The sequence below is a fragment of the Neolamprologus multifasciatus genome, chromosome 14 (assembly GCF_963576455.1).
Source record: "Neolamprologus multifasciatus chromosome 14, fNeoMul1.2, whole genome shotgun sequence".
Taxonomy (NCBI): Eukaryota; Metazoa; Chordata; class Actinopteri; order Cichliformes; family Cichlidae; genus Neolamprologus; species Neolamprologus multifasciatus.
Window position 1 is genome coordinate 6,171,896 of NC_140452.1, and position 25,629 is coordinate 6,197,524.

The 25,629-nt window shown below is 39.9% G+C and overlaps 1 protein-coding gene and 1 long non-coding RNA gene across 3 annotated transcripts in view; one reads left to right on the forward strand and one right to left on the reverse strand.

Annotated features, from left to right (window-relative positions):
- The window catches only part of schip1 (schwannomin interacting protein 1), a 275,998-nt gene that overhangs the window by 147,257 nt on the left and 103,112 nt on the right, over positions 1 to 25,629 (reverse strand). The window lies entirely within an intron of this gene.
- On the forward strand, positions 8,769 to 11,551 carry LOC146503350 (uncharacterized). Its single transcript, XR_014868606.1, has 2 exons — positions 8,769 to 9,757; positions 10,720 to 11,551. It is a non-coding gene; the product is annotated as an uncharacterized LOC146503350 (long non-coding RNA).

Sequence of the window (25,629 nt, forward strand, 5' to 3'; positions counted from 1 at the left end):
TCCATAACACATGGGAAAAGACCCAGAGAAGCCGAGTTAACGCTAAAAACACTGAAAACCATAAATTTCACACAGGAGCTTATTCATTTTCTTTTCTTTGTCTCCTTTTAACCCTTGGATGCACAACCTACCAATACCTACACTCTTCCACGAGTGGGGTCAAAAATGACCCCAATTAAAATCAATGCATTTTGCTATAAACTCGGTTTTTATTCTTCAAAATCTTTAAAACGAAGAGTTGTAATATTTTCATATTTGAGGTATTCCTCATAAAACATGTTTGTGACACGAGGCCCTTTGCATTTTTATTTATTTTTTCATTAATTTTAAGAAATTGGAGTTTTTGTATCACTTCTATCACTGCATATACTGCAGAAGCTGGGTCTTCCCTCTGAAAGGCACAAGTTGTTCATCCATTGTAACACAATCACTGAGCATGAATTTCTGCCTGCAGTTGACCAGGAACAGCCCCATATGTAGCGGAAAGCTGCCACGTGGTTTGTTTTCAGTCGGTAGGCTCTGGTCCTCTTGTTATCAAAGTGCAAGATGGGCGAATATCTTCAAATCTTTGAATTGACATAGTGGCCTTGTACAATGGGTTATGCAGAGGACTCCCAAAAAACACACCGACTGGTACATCCCAGTTCTTCTCACTTCCTGCAAGAATGGTCAATCAAATGAAGGCCAGGAGCTTATGTTTGATTACATTTTTCCACTCTTTTCCCCTGTCTGTGGCTACTCTTCGTGCCTCCATGTTTGTGCATGTCAGCACCTCTTCTATTAAATTATCAGACATGAACATCTTCCATACATCTATTGGGGAGACAGTACTAAACCCAGGTGCAAGCCCTGGCTGACTAATTCAGAATATTGTGGCTAGAGCAGTAAGAGGAGCTCATTCTGTTGGACTCAATATCCATTTCCTCTTCAGAGGACTCATCAGAGGACTCCTCTGTGTCTGACTGGCCTTGTTCAGTGGGGGGGACAGTAGTCTGGGTCCGATGTCCGAGTCAGTGCCTCCGGTGGGCTCTTCATCCCATCCATCCTGGATCATTTGTAGGTCAAGGTCCACAGCTGGCCTCATAGCAGCCATGTTAGTTTTAGATATTAAAAAAAACATCAGAAAGTACAATGTTTGAAATGCACAGAAAACTATAAACAGGGCTGCACATAAATGGTCCGCAGGTGCGCATTCGCTGTCAAAATAAAAGACGCGCACCAGATAAGAAGTTGGAAGGCTCGTTTGTGTACATAAGATGTTCTGGAGGAGGACGGACATTTGTTCAGAACTCTTAAAGATGTTGAAGAAGCAAGCTCCGTAAGCAATTACTTTGGTGTTCCTCCACCGCAAAAGAAGCGCGTATTCTCTGAATTTCTGGGAATACTTTTTTTTTGACAGCCAATGCACACCTGCAGACCACTTATGTGCAGCCCTGACTATAAATCATGTATGTTACTGTGTAAAAATTAATTCTTGATCCTTGAAGTGTAAGTGGGTCAGCCAGAGTTGCTAAGAATGAAAGTTTCATCGAAGATTCCATATGAACTGCTTGGGGTCATTTTTGACCCCACTTGTGGAAGAGTGTGGTAGTGATACAAAAACAGCATTTTCTTTACATTAATGAAAAAATAAATAAAAATGCAAATGGCATCATGTTACAAACATATTTTATGAGGAATACCTGGAATATGAATATATTACAACTTTTCATTTTAAAGACTTTGAAGAAAAACAACCTGTGGGGTCATTTTTGACGTGTGCATCTAAGGGTTAAAAATTTATTTATTCATTAATTTTTTTTTACAAATTTTACAGGATGAATATGAGAAATAAAAATGCATTTATTTCCCATCTCGACAAACAACCTTAGGCTGGAAATTATAACAAATGACTGCAACCTTTCATATCTTTTACAGCTTTTAAATGCTAGGCTTAACCTAAGCACTTGCTCTGCAAGTTCAAGTGCTGTTACAGCATCTATTATAAAAAGAAAAACCCCATATCTTTAAAAATCTTCAATTTCCTTAACATGAGCTAATGACATTACATGACAGAAAGGCTCAAGTTTTCTGGACTGGATTTTTTTTTAGCCTTTCTTTTAATGGAAGTTTCTACACTCAGTGCCCTTGAGCCGTTCAGGGACAGGCACGCATAGTCCTGCACGCTCAAACAAACAGAGAAAGTAAGAAGGACAGACAGAGCAGGACGTGCCTCCCCTCTGTGCTTACCCAAGTGGGTGTCCATCAGGCTAAATGAGAGATGAGAGGTTCGGCTTCGTGTGACTTGGATACGATCCTAATGACTGAGACCTGGCAAAGACACATTCAAGCATATGGAAGAGCGCAGGCACACATGCACACAAACACACAAACACATACACGCGTCTAATCATGAAAAATGAATATAAAGATGTGCACATGCATGTTTCCAAACATGGCTATTAGCAGCTGTCAACTTCAAACCAAGTATTATTGCACAAGAGTAAGAGGGTGCTCATGAGAGAGATGAGGCGAGGACAGTTAAGGATGACGTTGTTGACAATAACCTTCCATTCTACGCCTCAAAAGGCAGAGAAAGAAGAAAAGCAAAAAAAACCAATAACAATAAAAATAACAACAGCAACAAAAACACACCACAGGGGTACTTCTTTTGCTTGATTACAAGCGCAGACTCTTACACAACAGAAATCCCTTTAGAAGTTATTTATAGGGTCTGTTCAATGATTAATGGCTGCATATTGGGGAGCTGAAGGCAGGCAGTATAGCAAGGCCATAGCTGTCCCAGTATCCGTGCTACACGGGCATCAAACAAGCTTGTGCACAGTAGTCTGCAAACGTGGGCAAACACACATTTGCCTCTGTGGAGCAGGAGCCAGGCGGGGCTGATCCACCTGTACTTTAGCTAATGGAATGGAAGGGTCCCTACTGCGTGCTGTTCAGCTTGATTTCCCCTGGCAACACAGTCAGCCAGGGGCTCGCACTTGATGATTATTCACATCTCTACACACATATTACTAAGGAAGGCCATAGCATTGTTTACATCTGGTCCAGAGAGGATGTTGGTGCCCCATGCTCATAAAGCATGGCATTTTTACAAGACACCCAAGCATGTACTATCCCACAATACAACAATACCTGTGTTTTTGGTTAGTTAGTTTGCAGATTTGTCATTTTTTGTTGCTGCCCTTTTTAATAAGTGCTTATCAGTTAAAACTGTCCTGTTGATCACTGAATCCGGTTTATTCACAGTGAAAATGAAAATAATCTGCCTATTATCACTCCAGAGAGAATATTTTTTTAGTTTTAGATGCTTTTTTTGGAGACAATGGAAGTTTAGAGTGGCTTTACGAATCTCTCTGTTGGCATGTCAGCCTCATTTACTTCTCTACTAGTTGGATTGCTGTAAAAATTTGTAAAAAAAAGACTCCCATTTTCCAAGTAGTGTGCTTTATAATTATCACCTGCAAAACAAATACATTCATGCCAGCCCCAGATGGATATTCTGTTCTAAATAAGAAGAATTAAGTTACAATGTTACCCTTTTAAGGTGAACACAGACATTGACATGTTACCACTATCGCTGTGGGTATGTTAACATGTCAGTGCCAAAAAAAAAAAAGACATTGATAAACATGTGTGCATTTTTTGAATGAAATGGGTGCATGTCTATGCTTCTCCTTGCAAATGTATTGTTTTACTTTGTGTCTTTGTATGTATGTATGTACGGTACAAAACCAGCTTATGTGCGTGCGCCTTTATCTTTGCACGGACGTCTATTGACCTCTCCCTGACTCAATTATTTTTCTCCCTGTAGCAATAAGGATTAGAACTTGTTCACCGCTACAGAAAAAAACCCTCAATTCATTTGCTGGAAATATGACAATAAAGAAGAAATTGGTTTTCTTGGGTTGAGAAGATAGAAAATCTGAAAATAATTTTTCACCCATAGATGACATTTTTTTTGGTTTCGAGAAGACTTTTAGCTATTATTGTCCTGAGAATGTCACTTCACATAAAAGAAGAGAAGATTAAAGAAAGTCCCCCCCCCCCACCCATGTTTGCACTGAGCATAAAACACTGCAGAGCTGAAAGCCAGAGGAAAAGGTGATGATTTTGCTGTTTTTAGCTCTTCAGATACCAATTGTCTGAATTAGACAAAAAAAAGACACAACTGAAAAATGATTGGAGTCACAAATGCTGCTGGAATAGGGAATGAATACCTTTGGCACCCTACTGAGTGAGTAAATGGCTTGTGGGGGTCTGACTGAGTGCGTACTAGAGCTTAGAAATGACTGGATCTTTTATGCCAAAACATCACAGACAAGACAGCACACGTTTTTGAATTTGAAAGCCTTGCTCAAAGACGACATGTGTGTGAATGTGTTCTTGAGCACATGTACAAAAGCATCACTGAACCAGATCGCTGGCAATAGAAAAAGCCTTTGATTTTTAAATGCTTATTGAACGATGTATAATTGTTTGTGTAAAAGCTATTTATCTGTGAAATAGGGTATCAGTCTTTAAGGTGAACATTCAAGATGAAATATTAAACATTCGCTCATCTACTTGATGCACCGCTTTTTCTCTCCCCTCACACAGAATCAGCTGTAATTGGCTACGCCCTCTCATTTGCCTCCCTATCATTCGTCTTAACAAATAAACAAACTTATTCCATTTGCTGTGTGATTGATTCCTTGGCTCTGACTTTTATTCCATCTCTGGGTTAATGCATTTAACTTAATGTGTTGTCATCATGATAGACTAGTGAAGGTTCTTGGCATTGCGACAAAGTAAAGTTGTGTTTTCCAGAGTCCCCTTAAACACTAAGGATAAAGCTGAATGAAACAGCATTGATTCACTAAACACTAACTCGGAGAGCTCTGCGGTGTTACCGCATTCGTAACACTGCATCAAAACAAATGTCAGCTTAGGAAATGGCTGTTTGGACGAATGCAATGAGTGTGCATTGGAGAGGGAGTTGGGAAGGCACTTGGGAGGAAAGCTAGCTTATGAGTTGGAAATTACTTATTTCAAACTGGTTGGGAAAAGCAGGGCATGGAGACTGAATGATAAAGTTGGTCCATTTGTTGGCAGGAATTCTGTTATGCTTGCAACAGAAAGGCTGGTACTGTTTTCAACCCGGGAGCCTTTTTGTTCTTTCTGAGCTTAGTTTAAAATTTGGACAGAAGCTTGAAGATTGGTATGGTCTGTCCCCTGTTTTCTTAAAGCCCCATACTCCCGAGGCGTAACATGCCGACGTTTTGTCACGTCCTGCGGCGTTCCTGAGGAACGCGAAAGGAGACTTTCGGCGTTCTTATGGTACGCGGCGGGTTATGGGCGAAATCCAGTACAATGACGCTCCCGCGGTAATAGACCTGCCCTGTATTCCAGCCCTAAACCTAACCTTATCCCTAGCCCTAACCATAACCTTTTCCCTGACCTTATCCAGGACTTTAATGATGTTAAATAGCGTGTTTGTAAGCGATTTGAAGAAAAAGAGCGAACATGTGTAGATTGAGTCCATACGGTTCTCATATTTCCTCATTTTTCCGAGGTCGTCATTTAGGAACGTGGTGGGTAGCCGAAAACGTAATATGTTGACGATTTGTCACCTAGCGTAAAATGTTACGCTTTGGGAGTGAGAACGTGTTGATAAACAAATGATACGTTCAAAGGTAGACAGCTCACTGCCATTGCAGCTAAGGTGATCCCATTCCAAAATGGCCTCATGTTTTCTATTGCATTTCTTTCTTCTGTATTAAAAGATGTAACTTTTGGATTGAAGTAGTGGGTATTATTTTCACCTTGTTGGTTTATATGTGTGTGTGTGTCATCAATGAAATGTGAGACACACTATATAACCAAAAATGTCAGTTTGGATAATTGAGGCCACAATGAAGTTCTGTTCTTCTGCTGTTTGAGAGCTCTGTGGTTTTATAGCTGGTGTGATTCTATCTCATGGTGGATTTTTATCAGTGAATTCTTATGCACACTTGGACAAGATCTTTTTTTCCCTCAGCCAGGGGTGATTTTAGCCCATTTTTGGGGGTGCTTCAGCAAAGCTCTGATCCTAGAATCGCCCCTGCCCTCAGCACTCTTGAGTAAGATTCTTTAATACAGGATTTTCACCATATTTTGTCATGAAAGGGTGACTGCTCATCTCTTTTTTGCTACAGGGAGCCCTGATTACCAACCTCTTGCATATCAGACGAGCTGCTTGTGTTAAAAAAATAAGCAGTGCTCGATAATATTTGAAATTCTTCCTCTTGCTTTGTTTCATTAAACAAAACCTCTTGAACAAGGCAGCTCTTGCAGTTTTAAAACAAGTGTTAATAATAAAACAGCAGCTGACAGTTTAGTCAATTTCTATGGCATATTTGGGTTGTACTACAACTGAGACAAGATGTTTCTGACGAAACACTCGTGCTCAGTAAGCAAACGATCATTTGCCTAAATCTAAACTCAAATATCTCTGGTGGTTAAAACAAACAACAGCATTAAAATCAAGCTCTGCTGCGATCATTTCATTGCTCACACAAATAAAAAAGTGAAAACAAGAAGCAGGGAGCCAGACATTAAGCTCTTTTCTCTCCCTCAAGGTAAAATATTTTGCCAGAAATGAAGACCAACTGGCATTAAAAGTCATTCTGCAGCTGGGAATGAGAGCAGAACCACAATGTTAACTCAAATAAAAAAAAATGTAATACAATAAAAACTGAAATATCTAAACTTTACAAACCATATTTCTGTTTCTTTGAATTTCAAGGGTTTTCCAAGATCACCCATCCAAGTGGTGTGACTGATGGTCTATCGGATAAGCGACTGTGTCATTGCATTCCTCTCTGTGTAAGTATCTTTTCTTGTATTGCAGGTCCTTTGGGGGTAGTCACTTTCCTCGCTCTCTCTGATGCGGTACAATTATGGCTCTCTTTTACAGCACTCAGCCATTCCACACACATTAAAGCACGAGAAGTGAACATATATTTCCTGCTGGAAAATTGACGATCCTAATAAGAGGAGAGAAAACACGTACACACGCGTAGTGTTATTACCAGCCATATAACAGTTTATACAAGTTTCTGATTAATACAAACTGCAATATTACTCTCATGCTGGCAAACTGATGAATTACCGACCATAATAAGGATGGAAGAAGAGGAATAACTGAACAGCAAGATGTAAGTGATCTCAACAGAAAGGTGCAAGGCTACAGATATAACAGGAGTAAATAAGTGGGCGTAAGAAAAGAGGAAAAGAAAACCTCTAGCGGGAGAAAGAGGCAGAAGAAGATGACGACAGGAGTCGAGGACAGTAAATGAAAGATAGCGAGGACTTCAAGCTGCCTAATAACCCTTAGCTGTTGATCGAGCTGTTTCTTGGCGCCAACACTAAATGTTCTGTTCAGTTGTCCTCAGTCACATAATCCTCTTATCCGAGTTGATTTCACCACTGTGAAGTGACAAGCGACTGTTTGCTGTGAAACTGGCAGAGCCTTGGCGGTCGTTTGTGTCTTCAGCTCAGGGCGCAAAGCCCAAGGGGGCAGAGAAGTTTTCTGGGGAAGGCAGAGATGGACACGAGATCCGCATACTTCCGAATTTCTGGAAGATATGCACCAGTGTATCTCACCGGACACAAAAGCATACCTGCAAGAAAGAAAACTCAGATGTTCTTTTTTATTCCTTGCAAGGTCATCAACAAAGATAAATCAGTGAAGCCACTGGGAGGAGATCTAAGGTCAAGGACTCGGGAGTTTGACTTTTGATCTTACCCTGTGAGTTAAGTCTCATGTATTCAATGAACCACAGGTATAATTTAATCACTCTGACCTTTATATAATATTTGACCTTGTTTTGGAGCAAGAGCAATACAAAGCACTGGTTTGGATGGTATGCATGAGGAGAAATGTCCCTCAGTGAAACTGATTAAAAAAAACTGAAAACCTAGTCATTTTAATTTCTTGATGCATGCTCGATCATCCAGGTAAGGAAATCCCCAGAAGTTGATTCTGTTGAACAGAATCAGCTTTGATTGATTCAAATAACTAGACTCAACTAGTCATTTTAATCAATAAACGCACATTCACGAGATCTCTTTTCTTTAACCTAATCCTTCTTTGTCAAAGGAGCTTGCAAAGAAAAGCGTCTGGACTTCTTTTAAGTTACTTGAAGACGTTTCACCTTCATCCGAGAAGCTTCTTCAGTTCTAAGGTCAAATGGTGGAGAGTCCCAGATATAAACCTAGTGGGAGTTTCCCCCCACAGAGGGACAAAAGGACCCCCTGATGATCCTCTAATCGCCTGAGCCAAGGTGTGAAACTGGGTGTGGGTCCCAATCAGCCAGAGTTTCGGGTGAGTTGATTGTGAAACCTGGTCCCACCTTATCATGCGAATTCCTGAGGTCAGATGGCCCAGGATGTGAGTGGGCGTTAAGGCGTCTGGGAAGGGATCTCAAAACTGGATTATAGATGGCAGAGAGTTGGTGTCGTAAACCACCGCCTCTGTTCAAAGATGGTCGCTCACAGTGGACATAGATGCTTCTTTCACTCCTCTTTCAAACCATCTGTCCTCTCTGTCCAAAATGTGAACATTGGCATCATCAAAAGAGTGACCTTTGACCTTTAGATGCAGATGGACAGCTGAGTCTTGTCCTGTGGAGGTGGCTCTTCTGTGTTGTGAAGTGGCTGTTTGGTCTCTCCAATGTAGAGGTTACCTCTACATTGGAGAGACCAAACAGCCACTTCACAAGCGCATTGGAGAGACCTCTACAGCCTCTCGGATGAGAGGTGAAACGTCTTCAAGTAACTTAAAGAAGTCCAGACGCTTTTCTTTGCAAGCTCCTTTGACTACGATGACCTGGATGACTGAGAACCTTCACAGACACTAATCCTTCTTTCCACCTGTTTCCCCCTAGGGCATACCTGCAGCTCTTCGATTAACCCTCGGAGAAAAGCAAAGCAGCGAGTATTTCTGACCAGTGCATGTCCCGCTGTGGAAGAGATGGCTGCCCAGCTGATCGGCGCCACATGGTGCTCCATGCTCTGTTAAAGAGATAACACTTGCAAGGGTTGAGACCTACACCTTCCCGTAAGGTCTACACATGTTTGCACGCACCAAATGGGGGGAATCAGTTGGTGCAGTGGGGATACACGAACTGGACGGGGATAACAGATATATTGTTTCAGGGATGAGTAAGCTGTTTTCAGGGAATTTCCAGTAACAACCAGCATCCCAAATGCACAAAAAGTGAGCCATTTCCTCTCTCTGCAGGTGCCTTCTGCCTTCTGTGAGAGCCGGCAAGCGAGACAGAGTTCGTGTAAATGTCTGATCTCGTAAATGTCATTCATTTGTGCATGTGCAATTTTAGTCTGACACTATTCTGCTCTGCACTGCGCCGTGCTGCATCAGCTCACTCATTTCATTTGATCAGTTCCACCAATTACAAGTCACACTGTCGGCGGATAAGAAGGGAAACAGAATCCGAATTCTACCTTCTACTGCTGTGACGGAGCAAAAAGATTACAATAGTACGATATGCCTTAATTATTTTACACTAAAAAAACAGTTGCTAACACAAAATGCTTATGCTGTGCTCATACAAGTGTCGACACGTGTAATTGTTATTTACTGAATGAGCTGTAGTAGCAGCAGCTCCTCTGGGTGGCCTTCATTATATACTTTGAAGCATGAAATACTGCAGTATTTTCAGGTTTCTGATAGCAGAACATACAGCATTTGTCTGTTACAGACAGTGTTGGTCAAGTTACTTGAAAAAAGTAATCAGTAATTAATTACTGATTACTTCCCCAAAAAAGTAATCCCGTTACTTTACTGATTACTTATTTTCAAAAGTAATTAATTACTTAGTTACTTAGTTACTTTTTAAAAACATGATTTACAACCTGAATAGGTGATAAAGCGATAGATCTTTCAGCCCAATTCTACTTTTTCTACATAATTACATGCAACATTCTCTGACTGGAAGAAATTAGTTTAACATTTAAACCTATTTTCTGCACATTCCAGCACATAATATATATATATATATATATATATATATATATATATATATATATATTTTTTTTTTGTGTTTACACTGACTCTTTCAGATGCAAGTAAAACACAGCAGAAAATAAATAAAGTCAAAGACTAGCGGTCCTTTTGCTCTATTTTCACCTGTAAAGCAGGAGTAGAGTAGGCGGAGGTTTATCCTGGTGCAGGTGTGCAGCGGTCAGTGGAAGGATACCGCAGTTTCTCTGTGAGTTTCTCATTACGTTGTAGCTACTCGGTGCTTGCTTGGAAGTTTAGGGGTTTTTTTTCGCTGTAAAAAGAAGTTTTCTTCCCACGCACAACGGACACTAATGTTTTTGTCACTTTTTATGGAATCAAACTCAAAGTAAGGTCAGTACTTCCACGCTTTAAACGCTGCACGCTCATACTCTCTCTGCACTCGATATATGATCCATTGTTGATCTGCACACAGCTGTTGTCACGAACGTCGCACTTGCTTACGTCACTGTCATGAGACGTTCTCGCAAGAAAATCACGGTTTTAGTAACGCAGTAACGCAGCGTTCCTACGGGAAAGTAACGTTAATCTAATTACCGTTTTTGCAATAGTAATCCCTTACTTTACTCGTTACTTGAAAAAAGTAATCGGATTACAGTAACGCGTTACAAGTAACGCGTTACTGCCCATCTTTGGTTACAGATGTTTCTGTCGAGGTTGGTTTCATATCTTTTGTTTCAGTTATCCTATATAAATGTGGCACGACTCGACAGCTAAGCAGTTCATAAACACCAACCGCCAAATACAGACATTTTTCCACCCAGCTCATATTGCACACACATATTGTAATCTCCCCAGTCTATCTCTTTCTTATTTAATTAGAACAGGCTCATCTCACTCATTTTATACTGAACGACAACCAGACTTGGACAGGAGGGCAGATGGCACAAGAGATACCATGTAATTAAGGCTGTGAAAAGATGGGGGCCAGAGGATTGATGGCTTCACTCTTAAAACCAGGCAGAGTGGCTGTGATTTTCATATTTCAGCTTCAGGGTAAGATTTGAAAATGTCCCTTTAGTGATGGATTGAGCTAAAATATGCAATCTGGCAGCTAGTGGTGTCATTGAGACCATTCATTACAAATTCAATAACTCACATCTCGTCTCCACCCTTTGCACTTGTGCTGTAGCTATGACGTAAAAACGGACTTGGGGTTTGGTGAGAAATAAGTGCATTTTGGCATCTTTTCCCTTTTACTTTAATCTCTGACAGCTGTTAGGTTCTACGTAGCAAATGTTGTGTATATGTTGAGACAACACTCAACAATTTCAAAATTTGTAAATGAGCAGTTATGCTCTTAATCTGTCTGTCTATGCGTTCAGTGAACATCTGTGTTCATCAAGCGTCACCCTGCACAAAAGAGCTCAACATGAATGCAAACAGCTATGATAGCAAGGCTTTCGGGATAAGACATTTTATTGCTCCCTATGATATGCCCAGCTGTTTTCTGTTATAGATGCATAGGGGAGTAAATGAAAAAACAAAGTGGAAACAAATTCAGATGTTCAAGGTGTTCAAGGTGTAATTAAATATCGCAGCTGATCAAAGGTACGTACGTCAGGGACACAATAATGCACCCACATCGCATCGGAGGCGATTTCAGCAGCCTGTGATAGAAACTGTTCTAATACAACTGCATTACTGCTCAGCCTGTTTACAGCAAAGTCAAACCCATCACCGCTAATCTCACTCTATGCCTCGGCGTCGCAACGAGATTTCCCTGCGTCCTTTGGTGATTTCCACTTCCTACGGCGCCTGGTTTAGCACATGCAGTATGCTCATTTAAACTGATCCAAGCACCGTGCTATGTGCCATCTCCTACAAGATAATTAGCTGTGAAGAGATGAACACTGGTTCACTGACATGACACTTGTTTATGGAAAATCCCTCCTAGGTAAAGTTTCAAACTGCTAGGGACACCTGTTTTGGTTTTCATTACTGCAAAATCGCAAAAACATGTTGCTTTAAAGATGATACGGTAAACACCGTGTAACGATGATGAATATGGAACTATTTCTAAACAGCGAGTCTAATAAAGAAATCATTTCGATTCTTTGCATGGGAGATTTCTTTGTTAGGAGAGAGCAGCCGCAGTGCACTCGTCTACTTTGAAAACACTGATTGGCTTTTGCTCTTTTCTCACCGCACATGGACCTCTCCGGTCTCTCCACAAATCAGTAGCATAGAAATGAGGACAGGTTTCTCATTACAAAGATCGAATAAGACTTCGCGTTTCTAATCTTAGTGCATAACTGTCTTTCACGGCTACGTCGTGGCCAGACGTGTGTGAAGGCACGGTCCGGCAGTTTCACTTTTAACAGAACATTTACGCGTATAAGCGTAACATGCACACATACAGGACTTGGACATGTAATATGAATATTCGCCGGCTTGCCTTGATAATGAACTCGCTAGCTGTAAAACACTTCTTGTAGGCCTGCTGTAATTATCGCAGCTTGGGTGTTAATGTAAGGATGTCACACTCTCATCGTGGAGTGAGACTTCTGCTTCAGTCAGTTTCATTTCCCCCTGCACCAAAACATCACCCCTTCATCAAACTGCAGCTGAGGTATGAAGATTTTTTGCTTGGCGTTCTTCTATTACAATGAAATAACTCCACCGAGATTACCTGCATCTCTACAGTCCGATTCCAGAGCAGCGATGTGCTAACTAAAAATCTCTCTTGTGGCATTAGGTCAGCTCTGCTTGGTTCAGTATGAATAAGCAAAAAGGGGGGTGTCCTTTTAGAGGCGTTATAGATGAGCTGAGAGGGGCTTTGGATACATTTTAGGTATTACACAGCAGTGCATTAACACTGTTCAAACCCCCTGTTATTCTAATATTGCACAGACATTATTCATACCGTTTAATAAAACAAGAAAAAGAGAGTGGCTCCAAAGATGTGCAAAGTATACGTAGACAAAAGGGTACACAGATCATTGTTTCACCTTTTCCTTTGTCCGCAGTTCTGGCAGTCAGTAGCTCCTAAGCTTCGAATGTATGCAAGAGAAATATGTTATTTCAAAACCTATGCTATTACAGAATGTGGTGAAGTCATCGTTGAAGCGATCTCCACCCTTAGCTGCTCCTCATTTTTTCCCCTCTTATTTCCAATAACAGCCTTGCTGGTAGTGCTTTTATTTTGGTAGTTTGTCCACATATAATACTAATTAATGGAAGTGGCTTCCTTTCTATAAGCACACCCCAGATGCTGGTACATCACCGGAGTGCCAGCACTTGGGGGTATGCCATGAAAACTGCATCTTAACTTGACATAGTAAATCAGTCTTGATGTGTAACAACACACTAATTACTAATTATTATTTTTAAATTAAATATAAGTATTGATGAGCTCCAGTAGACAGCGCTACTGCTCATGTTTGTACCAGAAAGCTGATCTTGCGTCCCGTGGTTGCAGAAATATATTAAATCATCTTCTATTCAACAAATTGCTGAACTGTTCGGAGAAATGTTGTGTCTGTGCTGTGATTGTGAGTCTTACTGGAACTTGAAACAATTGTGTTCAATTAAAAAAAAACGTTTGTGATGCATTATGCATGCAGAGTGCATTTCTCCGTTCAAACAGTACTCGTGAGAGCACAATATTGAATTTGTAAAAGACTCATATGCAAATAAGGAATGGTGGTATAGAAGTGTATATATTGTGATTGATGTTCTGCGGTTCGAATGCATTGACTGTGCCAAAGCAACTCAGGCCATTTCCATATTCTAGCCTTTATGGCATTAGGGGAGATAGTTGCCTCCTGGAAATGTAAATCATCAAATGAAATATTTATCCCCACTGAAGAACAAAACAGTGCGTGGGCAGAAAAAGAGCCTTTCAATTAATAAGAGAATTATTGGACAGAGAGGAGCCTAAAGCTCTGATATTTGGTGAGATATTAATTTTCATAACTGCAATTAATAAAACATTACTGGAACTGAAAAACTCTCTCTCTAAACTAGTTAGCTTCTCCTTGCGTGTACCTGGTGAACTTTCTACCTCTGCTAGCCCCAAGTTAATTCTGCTTCCTACAAAGCAGTTAAAATGCCTTCGATTTAATACTGATGTGATCTCTTTTCTCAGCAAACCCTATGTTCTCCTCACAGGAGTGGGAAGCCACAGAAGAATTGTTCAGGAAGCACTCTGTAGGAAGACTTCTGTTCTTTTCCTTACGTTTGCTGTCCTCTCTGTCGTACTCTCTCCTGCACACGCCATTTTTTCTCTCCACAGTTCATGAACTCAGGGAATGACTGATTTTGAAACCATAGGAGAGGAGAAGCGTTGTCATATCAAAGCTGTCAGCCATTCTTTGTTTGCTCTATGAATCCTGCATGCATCATTTCCTAGACAGTTGATGCAAATACGCAGACATTGAACATTGTCTGGTGCAGAATGCCTGTTGTCACTCAGGATACACTTAGAGTAGACGTGCTGTCTTTGAGGCAACACTTGCAAAATTCCTAAATACACTTTAAACTTTAAACAAAAACTACACATTTCTGTGCATTAAGTGTAGCTGTTAGCTTAAAAGAACAAATGCAGGTTAGGCATATCAGATATATTTAAATGTAGTGAGAAGGGGGAAAATAAACACTGAGAGAAGTTAAAAGTTTTACAAGCTGAGGTCTGTTCCTGCCTTTAACAATGACATGCATATACTCATGCATTCTATATGAAGACACCAGATGGCGACAGCTGTGGCTGCTACGGAAAACCATGTGTTACCCGACTAGTTGGCAGTAGTTCCTGGAAGTTGCTGGCTAGTTGTACTAAAAATCTCCCAGTGATTGCTTTGGTTGTTAGCACATTGCCAGAACTGGCTGTCGTTTTTCATGTTTGGATGCAAAACCTGCTAATTACAAGTCGAAAATGTACAAAGCAAACCAAAAATTATGTCTAAGCACTGCAGCCACATGCTTCACACAGCACAACTTTCACTTTGAAGGCAAAAGTCTGCATTTTCGATTTGTGTCACATCTTAACAGCGTTTGTAGACAAGTCTGTCACTTCTATTCAAACTACAACTACAAGCCGTGACCTAGTGACTTTTCCCTAGTGACAAGCAGTCGCCATGGGATCCGTGACTGCTCCATAGGGCTGTGTAACTGGGGCTTTAGCAATCATTTTCCCAGTAAATGCCATCAACCTTCATCAACCACTCACAGGAGGATACTAATTTTTCTGTCTTGACTGCTGGTTGCCAGATAGTCATGGGCTGGTTTCTAGGCACGTGTGACTGATCCTACATTGTCAAGATTATTATGAACACCCAAAGGAAGACAGTTAACATCACATGGTTAGTGGTCACATGGTTAGTGGTCACATGCCTGCGGTTTTCTGTCTTGACCTCACTCATTTCGGATCATATTGAATATAAACTTAATTCTATTTTGAGGATTATCTCTTATGCAAATGCCACTGATTGGTTATGAATGACAAACACAAGTCATTCATTTTAAGTAAGAAAGCAAAAGTGGAAACCTTTCAGAAACCAAAATCTTTACCTAACCTTACTGTACTGAAACACTTAGTGTCAACATTTATTTAATTACCTGTATACTATATATCCAGACATTATGGTAGTTGAGTCATGACCTTGAAAATCCTCAATGAGTGGCCAATTTAGGTGAGTTTAAGCTTAGTAGCTAAGGCAGTATGGGTTAGGAGGTAGAGCGGTTTGATTTCTGCGTCCTCTGGTCTGCATGTTGAAGAATCCTTGGGCGAAACAATTAGCCCCAAGTTGCCCCCAATTAATCTATTGGAGTGTGAGTTTATGAACGCCACCTTAAATTAAATGTGTGTGAATGTATTTTGAGAGAAAAGCACCATTTAAGTAACAGTCAATTTACCACAAAATCATGCCTACTTGAGCTTTCTGGATTTTCTCACCTGTTTACTTATTAATCTTTAGTTCTGGCATCTTATATTTTCTTCTTCTTCACCTAATCACAATATTCCTATGAGGCTAACAATAACATTTTTGGCTTGGCACAGATTTTAACACCAGACACACTTCCTGACAGCCCTCCCATTTATCCACAAGCTAGGCCCCAAAGCCGGGATAAATGGAAGGATTTGCATCTGGTATAAAAACCTGTGCCAAACCAAATATGAAGTTGAATCTGTTGCTGGAAATAAGGGAGCAGCTGAAAGTTGTGAATGTAAAGTTATATGTCTCTGACGCTAAAATCTTGTTGTTTACTCAAAAACCTTTTTTTTTTGTTTTTTGATGTGTAAAAACACATTGCCTTAGTGGGATTAGATTAACAGGTGATACTAAATTGCCCACAGGTGTGAATGTGAGCGTGAATGGTTGTGTCTCTATGTTAGCCCTGCATCAGATTGGCGAACTGTCGACGGTGTGCCCCGCCTCTCGTGTTATGGCAGCTGGGATAGGCTCCAGGCATCCCAAGACCCTGATAAGGATAGTTGGAAGAGAATGAATGGATGACATTTTAAATTTTCTCACCTTATTTTTTTTCACATTGCATTAAGCTCCAATGAGACACAAAAGTATTTTTTTAAATATAAACTTCTATCATTTTTGTTTTATCCTGTTTAAAGATGCTTTACTTTCCTCATATTTGCCTCAGTAGGCTTGCTGCCACACCCCTTGATGGCACTTAGTTTCACCCGCTCACCTTGGCACTCCATGAATTTATGCGTAAAATCAAAGCTCGTCTTCTCAACATTCTGCCTTTCAGCAGAAATGCTTCTCCTCTTCCTAATTACCATCTCTCCCTTTGCGCCTCCATCCTCCTGTCCCCACTCTTGATTTACTAAAAATGGTTTGCTTTCCCCGAGAAATGTCATGTGAACGAGGAGTTGTACTACGGTTGCTGTGAAGTCTCCCTTGTGACAGGCAGGTGCAGTATAGCGCCTTGGTTTCCGATCTTCCAGGTGTCTCTAATTATGATACTTTGGCTCACCCTTGTTCCATTTCCGCATGTCTTACAACTCTTTCGCATACTTTTTTTTCAACAATGTTCTCCTACAAATGCTTTGAGAATACATAAAAACAAAAAACAAAAAAAGGACCATTGTCATAGGATGAATAACTGGGGCAAAGCGATGACCTGTAATGTCAGGGCGGCACAGGAATATGCACTGTGTGATGATAGGGAACAAAGCTGGTTTTCACTGAGCTAATGAAGCATGAATTTGCTCCATAGAGCTCAGGATCTCCCTCTTTCCCTTTACGGTCGTGTCTTCTATCAAAGTTTCTCACTTAAAAAAAAAAAAAATTAAAAAAATCGAATCTTAAGTTGTGGAGCAAATGTGTAGTTTCAGCAAGGTAGAAAGTTTCGTGAGCTTACTTAGAAGACAAAACTTACACTCACTTGTGAAAGTGGAGCGAAAGCTCCACGGGAGAGAGATGAGACTTTTCCAAGCGTTGAGGTCTCTACTTCACGATAGCACATTATTTCCATGGGGCACAAAGTGGTTGTGCGATGATAACATTATAAAATGTTTTTGTCTTTATTTTATTGACTGATTTCCCTCTTTATCTGCTCTCTAATCATTCCCAATACACATACATCATTACCAAGATGGATTTTTCTGGGTGAGAGATTTAGGTTAGTAAGAGAAAGGGACTGTGGGGGAAGAAAAAGAAGGAGAGGAAGCCTCTTCTCCATCTTTTCATTAATCACAAATCAGTTTGTTTCTCTCCGGGGACCAGAACACTCAGTGGGAAGGAGAATAGGCTTTTCCTCACCCCCTTTTATCTCCCTTCTGTTCAATACATTCCCCTCTCTTCTTCTCCTCAGGATTTCTCCTGTCTCTAAATGCCAAACCAATAAACCGAGAAACAAAATCCCCCTCCTCTCTCTCACTCTCTCCTTCTCAAACAGACTGCATGTTCAGTATTTTAATAAAAATCACAGCTTAGATGGTCACATCTGAGAGAGCACGCACACAACAAAATGTATGCAGACACACACACACACAACAACTGACTTCTGGTATGCATGCAGTCTTTTATATTTCCAGAGTCGGTTCAGTGTATCCTACCGTTCCACGCCTCAGCAGTCACTGTGACTATTAGTGGGATCTCACAGGGCTGAATAAGCAGTGGGATTGTTCGACTTGAATAACAACACGGAGAACTTCTCTGAAATATAAGTTCAGACTAGGCTGTGAAAACAGACTCATTGTCTGAGTGGGGGAAGTTTGCCATCTTGATAGGAAACAGGAAAAAAGCGGCAAGTGTACAAAATCAAAGAAAGGACTTCTCTGAACAGAAGTAAAGTGATTTTCCTCGCTCACTTCGGTGATCTATTCTAAGTAATTATTATCATAGTGAAACAGCCAGTCGTTGAAAAGTTAATGCTCCACTTCCTGTAATCACAGACAAACGTGTCCTTTCACGAGTACCTACAGTACGTATGACTAGCTGTGCCACATAAAGCGCATTCTAGCATTATACAGTACATGAAAGAAGATAACGACCGGTATGGCATTGAGTGGTTTCATGCTCGTGGCAGAACTGAAACCTTTATCTAATCTTAGACGTGTATCGCTCCATCTCGATACTCGACTTTAGCTGCAAACCACTCGTCTCACAAGTAGAAGACACGTGCACACGTAGCCACACACAACAGCAGCAGGAGGAAAACTTTGCACCCTTATGTGCACATATGCACCCAGAAGTGAACTATTTTTAGTTTTGAGGTTCACATTTTAAAGGAAATGCAGAATACTAAGCTTTCTGGGTGAAAGTAAGTGATGTATGCGTTGATGTTTTAGTGTGCCACCTTGAGTCCCAGCTGAAGCGAGCAGCCAGGGCAGGGCGGAGAGAGGATAATGATCCAGCTGATAATGGGGGAGTGGAATCTGGTAAATGAGGCTGGATATAAAACGTGCTGCAGGCTGTTCCTTTGCTCTCAGTGTCTCTCTCTCTCTCTCTCTCTCTCACACACACACACACACACACACACACACACACACACACACACACCTCAAGATATCTTCCAGCTCTTGAGGTATGAATGTGTAAAATCATGTCAAGTATAAATGAGCGCTACGGTAACATACTCTTAATTACCTCTTTCTTTCCTATGTGCGTACACGTGTGATGCACTTATGCACGAATAGCATGGATTATGTTTGAAGCAGAGAGCATGCACTTCCCTATTAATAAAACATTTCCATTACTAGCGCTAGTTATAGGTAGGCAGAACTTGTGGCACAGGAAAATAGACGCAGTTCCATCTTCATCTCTATTTTTCAGTGTCGCCTAAAAGGCAGCACAAATGCACTGTTAATGAGCTACAGGTAGCAGCTGATGTGCTAATGCACACTTTACTCCAAAATGAAATAGCCAGTGCTCTGGATAAATACTGAGCGAGCTCTTATTCGTTCAGAACAGACAACAAAAAAAATTACAGAGAACATGAAAAAAACACCACAAGTTATATATTTATAACTTGTGGTGTTATGAATTATATTTATTATTATATTTATTATAATAATAAATATAATTCATAACACCACAAGTTATAAATATATAACTTGTGGTGTTATGAATTATATTTATTATTATATTTATTATAATAATAAATTATAATAAATTATATTTATTATTATATTTATTATAATAATAAATTATAATAAATTATATTTATTATAATTTATTATAATAATATAATTTATTATAATAAATTATAATAAATATAATTTATTATAATAAATATAATAATAAATATAATTCATAACACCACAAGTTATATATTTATAACTTGTGGTGTTATGAATTATATTTATTATTATATTTATTATAATAATAAATATAATAAATTATATTTATTATTATATTTATTATAATAATAAATTATAATAAATTATATTTATTATTATTATTATTATTATTATTATTATTATAGATTTTTTTTTACAGAATTCTTATCTCACTGATGATAATCCACATTCCTTCTCTTCATCCTCTTACCCGGTCCTCTCAAAAAAAAAATTAGATGCTTTCTTTGTAACTCCCACTATCTAAGCTTATCAGCTTTCAGAATTAAATTGAGTCCTGTGTCCATCAGCTGAAACATCTACTTACTGTTGGACACTTTTCAGAATAAAGTATCACACTTTACAGCGCGTGGCTGCTCTTGATTACCCCTGCAAAGCCCCAATCAATAGATTCTAGAGCTAAGATAATGAATAATTGTATCAGTCTGTTGCACTTCAAATCATCGCTGTCTCCAATCGGGCTTTGATGATCAATTACGTCTGTTTTATGGAGCGAGCAGGAGATCAGTGAAATACCGTAATGGTGGTTGTGGGATCAGTAAAGACAGAAAGGCACTCTTGGTATGAGAAAAGAAAGGAAAGAAGGTGTTTTTTGCTCCTTTTAATGATATATGTTGTAACATGCTAGCTTTTTTCAAGCAGATGTATTTTTTATATTAAAATGTTATCAGAGAATGACGCACGTGTGAGTATCTTTTGACTTTGTGAAGGTTTGGGAACGCGTCCGTGGTGTTGCACAAATACTACTCTCTTCTCCCTTTGCATTGGTTAATACTTACGTCTCAATGTGAAAGTGGGATTTGTAAAGCACATCAGTTGCTGAAGCCTAACCTGAAAATAATCATCAAACAAATGTTTATATTAGCTAGCAGTGGATAACAATAATCTGATATTATCATACAATGCGCTACATTTCATGTGATATCAATGCAGTCACTCAAATGAAATGCTGGGAGTAAATTCCTCTGCAAGGTCTCAAGGGAATTTAAGCCACCATTGTTTACTATTCGTAGACTCTGTTATTATCATGATCTTTCTTCTGTTTTCATCCCAGCATATTTTGACAGCACAAATTTATGTAAAGGAAGTTGAGAATGAAATTGGAAGGGGAAAAAAAGGGTGAAAAAATAGGGAGGGATGACATTTTATAAATAGAAGGCGGGCTAGAAAAACCCAGCAGCAGCTGTTCACAAGTCTGATGTCATCCCGAAACCCTTTAATATTTAATTCAAAGTGTTGTGAAATTAAAAAGGCTCAAGGAGAAAAGGAAAGGGAGGCAAAAACAGAAGGGACGCAGGGAGAAAGGTAGAGCGAGACAGATAAGAGAGTGTAATAAAAAAAAGCAGCTCGCCTCTCTTTTTAATTACAAATATGTTGATAATGAGCTATTAATTTAAAAGAAGAGGCCCTTGACTGGTATTATCAGACAGAAGGGGAAGGGGGGGGGGGGGGGGTGTTTACAAACTGAGAGTGTCCTCTACACAGCAACAACATCAGCGTGCCTGCAGATCTGGATAGGGTGCTCTGAAACTGTGTGCCTTTGAATCCAGATCGATAAAGTAATTGATAGTCAATAAAACGAATACCTTACAGAGTAAACACTAGATCCATTTTGATAAAGGGTTTTTTTCTGCTTTTTTACTGGACCTGGACTCCTCCCAGGTATTGGGTTAGTGTATCCCAGCAAAGCAGAACAGTGACCTCCTGTGGATTCTAATATACAACACAAATGCAACATGACGTCACACTGAAGCGAGGGCTGTTACCATTTACAAACTGTCCTGCAAATAAAAATTATTTAAACTCCAATGAATGATCGTGCAGTTTGTGAACTCACGTATTTTTGATTTTTTAGAATCTCACCTATCAAATAACTTCAGCGTTTGACTACTTGAGAGTCGGTGTTCATTCTGTCCCACGTCCGTCACGGTCGCACGCAAACACACGCGTCGCGTCGAGAATGTCACATGGCCATAATATGCATTACACACTTCAGGGAGTGTATGATGTGACGTGTCCCAGGTGAGAAAGGGCCCATGTTTGACTTGACATGCTGCTGGCAGGTGATTAACAGAGAGTCAGACCTCGGTGCCCTCCATTAGATATTATTACGCAGAAGGCTCCATCTCCCTTATACATAATTATAAGAGTCATATGAATGTCCTTCACATGTCTGCAGGGTGGTTGTAAGACTAGAGCTGGAGCACGTATTAGAGACTCAGATTGTTTTAAGTCAGTTTGACTTGGTTACAGCCAAGAAAACTCAGCAACGTCGAGATAAAGAACCAGACCGTCTCCGCACAAGACGGTGACGGACTGGTGCGGGGTCACTAATGATTCTGTCAATCGATACCATGGCTGGTGCGTCACAGCAGTCTTTTGCATCCTGTCAGGCCCATCACTCAGTGCACCTCAGACACAGCGAAGACCCAGCACGCACAGGCCTACACGATTACTATGCTGCACATCTCATCTAGGTGAGAGATTATGACAAGAGGGATTATGTCAATGAAATCTGCAGCCCACAGACCCAGCATCACTCCCGAGGACTAAGAAAGAGTATAAACCCACGTGTAGGATACCTTTTCAATCAATTTCCTCCCTAATGAACTGCCTCAATGAGGCTTCAATAAACCTAAACTAATTCAAGGCAATCCTTAATCTCCTGACCTAGCCTTTTTGCATTGTCCCTGGTATTACAGTAACAGGATTGAAAAAGCATTGGCTCCAGATACACCCGTCCTCAAGTGACGAAGAGACTGGTGGGGGTTAGCATTAATTTCCAAAGCCTTATGTTTCATTTGCATAATTACCATAAATCAGTGCAGGGATGTTCTGGTCGACAGTAGAGGGGAACAGAGAAACGCTATTGGGAAAAGGAAATGTTTGGGAAGGTGACAGCATGCAAAAGACTGCTGACTTAGCGGGCAGTGTGGTGATTAAGGAATAACTGTGTTATTCTAAAAACAAAGTTAAGTATGTCGTGATGGAAACTGGAGTTTTTTCCCCCCTGTAACAATCAGTGAATCATTTCGTTAAATAAGTTGTGTCTAAAAACTAGAAATTTTTTTAAACTGCTGGAAAAATATCCAAATAGTAAGTAAGTATAACAGATAATTGTAACGTTTTTTTTAGCCTGTTCAAAGAGTTTAACATTGCAGGTGATGCACTAAACGTTGATGCTCTTCAAGATAAATTGGGGATATTTGGCTACAAAGAAACAGATTTGATTTAATTGACTTTGTGGCAACAGTTTCAGTAATGCTTTAAAAATATTCATACTTCATGCAGCATGACCTTGGAATAAGGTACCTTTTAGGGAATGCTGCACTATGAGCTTAATATACAGTAAATAGAGCAGAATGAAGCCGCAGTGAACACGAGGGAGAGCCATTTATACAATAACAATACTGAGGTAATCACCATTCTGCCTGTGTAACACAGTAGGTGATCTTTGCTGCTTTCCTCTACATACAGTAAAGAAAGGTTGACTTGTGCAGTAAACTAAAGGATCCGTCATTAAAACTATGCGAGCTCACTGACGGGGAAACTATTTGTATCCTGCACTGGATTAAATGGGTGAAACAAATGTGAGGGGTTAAATGCTTTGACACAGGGTACAGACTGTGCAGCCTGCTGGCTCAGTAATCTGCTCAAGTTCTTGTGCTTTGTGTAATATTGAATTTGAGTCGTCTGCAGAGCAGTCGGGGTTATTTAAGGACAGCTACAAACATGCAAGAGGCTAACCCGAAGACCTAAATAGGTAGTGCTATATTGCTGAAAGATTAATCTCTCCTTGAAGCCATCTCCTACTTCATGCTGTACATAAAGAGTAGACAGTACAGTAAGCTCACAAAAGTTCCCTAAACTTTGCCTAACCTCTTTTATCTCTACTTCCAGGCCTCCGCAGCTGCGGCTGCTGCCTGGTCTGATAAAGCCAGGAGAACAGTATGTGGGTGAGCAAATGATAAAAACAGACACTGAAACAGAAAGATGCAGGGACGCTCTGAGAGAGCCATTAAGACTGAGATGGAAAAAGAGAAAGACATAAAATACTCTAAGAGAAAAGAAAAAATAAAATATCATAAACTAAATAAACTATCATTTGAAAGGAGGAGGAGGAGAGTGTTAAGAGAGCACTGATGGAGGGGGCAGAGATGGAGACATATGACAGCTGGCAGACAGAGACGGCGGCGCTCCTCTGCTCGGTTTCCCTGCACCTTAGCAGGCCAGATGGACTGAGTTGGCCCTCTGTGCCCTTCATAAGCCAACACACACACACACGCACACTGTTTATATATTTAGTTATATTTTCGGGAACACTAGCTTATTTCCTCTATTAAGGTAAATGACTATTCTCTGCCAAGTGGCTTTGTGCTATAATATGCTGGTTTCACACTGTGATGTTGAATTTATGTGAAAGTATTAGGCCTCTATGTACTTACAGAGTAATTACTGAGCAGTTAATTACTGTTGCAGTATCTGACTTATTATATTTCTGCTAGATCTTAAAGATGTTGTATTAATCTAGTACGTATTAAAAAGAAAAGCCAATAAACTCGACTGTGATACAGGCCCTCCCTCTACTGTCAAAACTCTGCTACTACATTAAAGAGCATGGATCAGCACCAAAGTAAAGGACAGCTCCCACACTCCAAAAACAGTCCCACAAATTACCTTAAAAAAAACAAACAAACAAGGAAGAAAATTGAACTAGAACCTCTATCAAAGCCCTCAAATTTTTATACTTAAAAATAACAAACCTCTTGTTTAATTTTTTAGATCTCTGGATGTTTGTTTTCATTCTCATTTCTCCAGTAATTGAGCAACAACACTGCTAGAGGTATAAAAAACAGATTCAGCCAGTCCCAAAACAGTATTGATTGATGTCTGGTTATAAAAAGACATCTATCATCTAGACAGTCTAAAATTGAAGCTGCACTGGACTGTGTGTTCATGTGCCCGTGTGTGCGTGTGTACTTGCTGGTGGTCTGGCTAGCCGTGTTGATGCAGCACAATATTATGAAACAATAAAATGTAGACAGCTGATTCATGTCTCAGCATAAAAGCCAGAGTTTTGTTAGGTTCCCCGTTAATGAAACCTATAATTTCTGACACCCTCGATGGCGTCGCCACACAGCAGAGGGATCGATCATAAAGAGAGATATCTAGAGCTGCTCGATTTTTGCAGGATTGCCATGGCAATTAGTGAGCCAAGTTCCAGTGCGAAAAGTAATTTACGCAGCAAAGTCACATGTCAACCATATCTTTCGGCTGAGAACAGTACACTCATCTCTCTTAACCCTTTAAGACCTAACATAGAACCAAGTCCGCCAGAGCTCACTTCATATGTTTACATGCTGTGGAGCCATTTTTGGGAGCATTTCAAGTTGCTATACATCAATACAACCATTATAGCCCAGGTTTTAATAATATGTCTGCATTAAGTGCATAGTAATTACATAAATTGCAAAAAAGTGCAATAAACTACAAAAAAATTGAAAATCGTTTTTGTTTTTTTAACATATATTTCTAGTTAGAGAAATTTAAGAGGCTTATCCCTCAAAACTGTAAATACAAAAAAGTTGCACAAAATAGTTTCCCACCACAGGAAATTTATTTTGAGTGTCTTCATAGTTTTATTTTTGAAATACACCAATTTTTATATACTGCAGGAAAAACGAAAATACATATTATAATGCAAATTTGCAAAAAAGCAGCATGTGCATCAAAATAAACTATTTCCAGCAGTGCAATTTGAGTCCTAAGCATCCCAGAAACCACACAGAAAGTCATAAAGTCA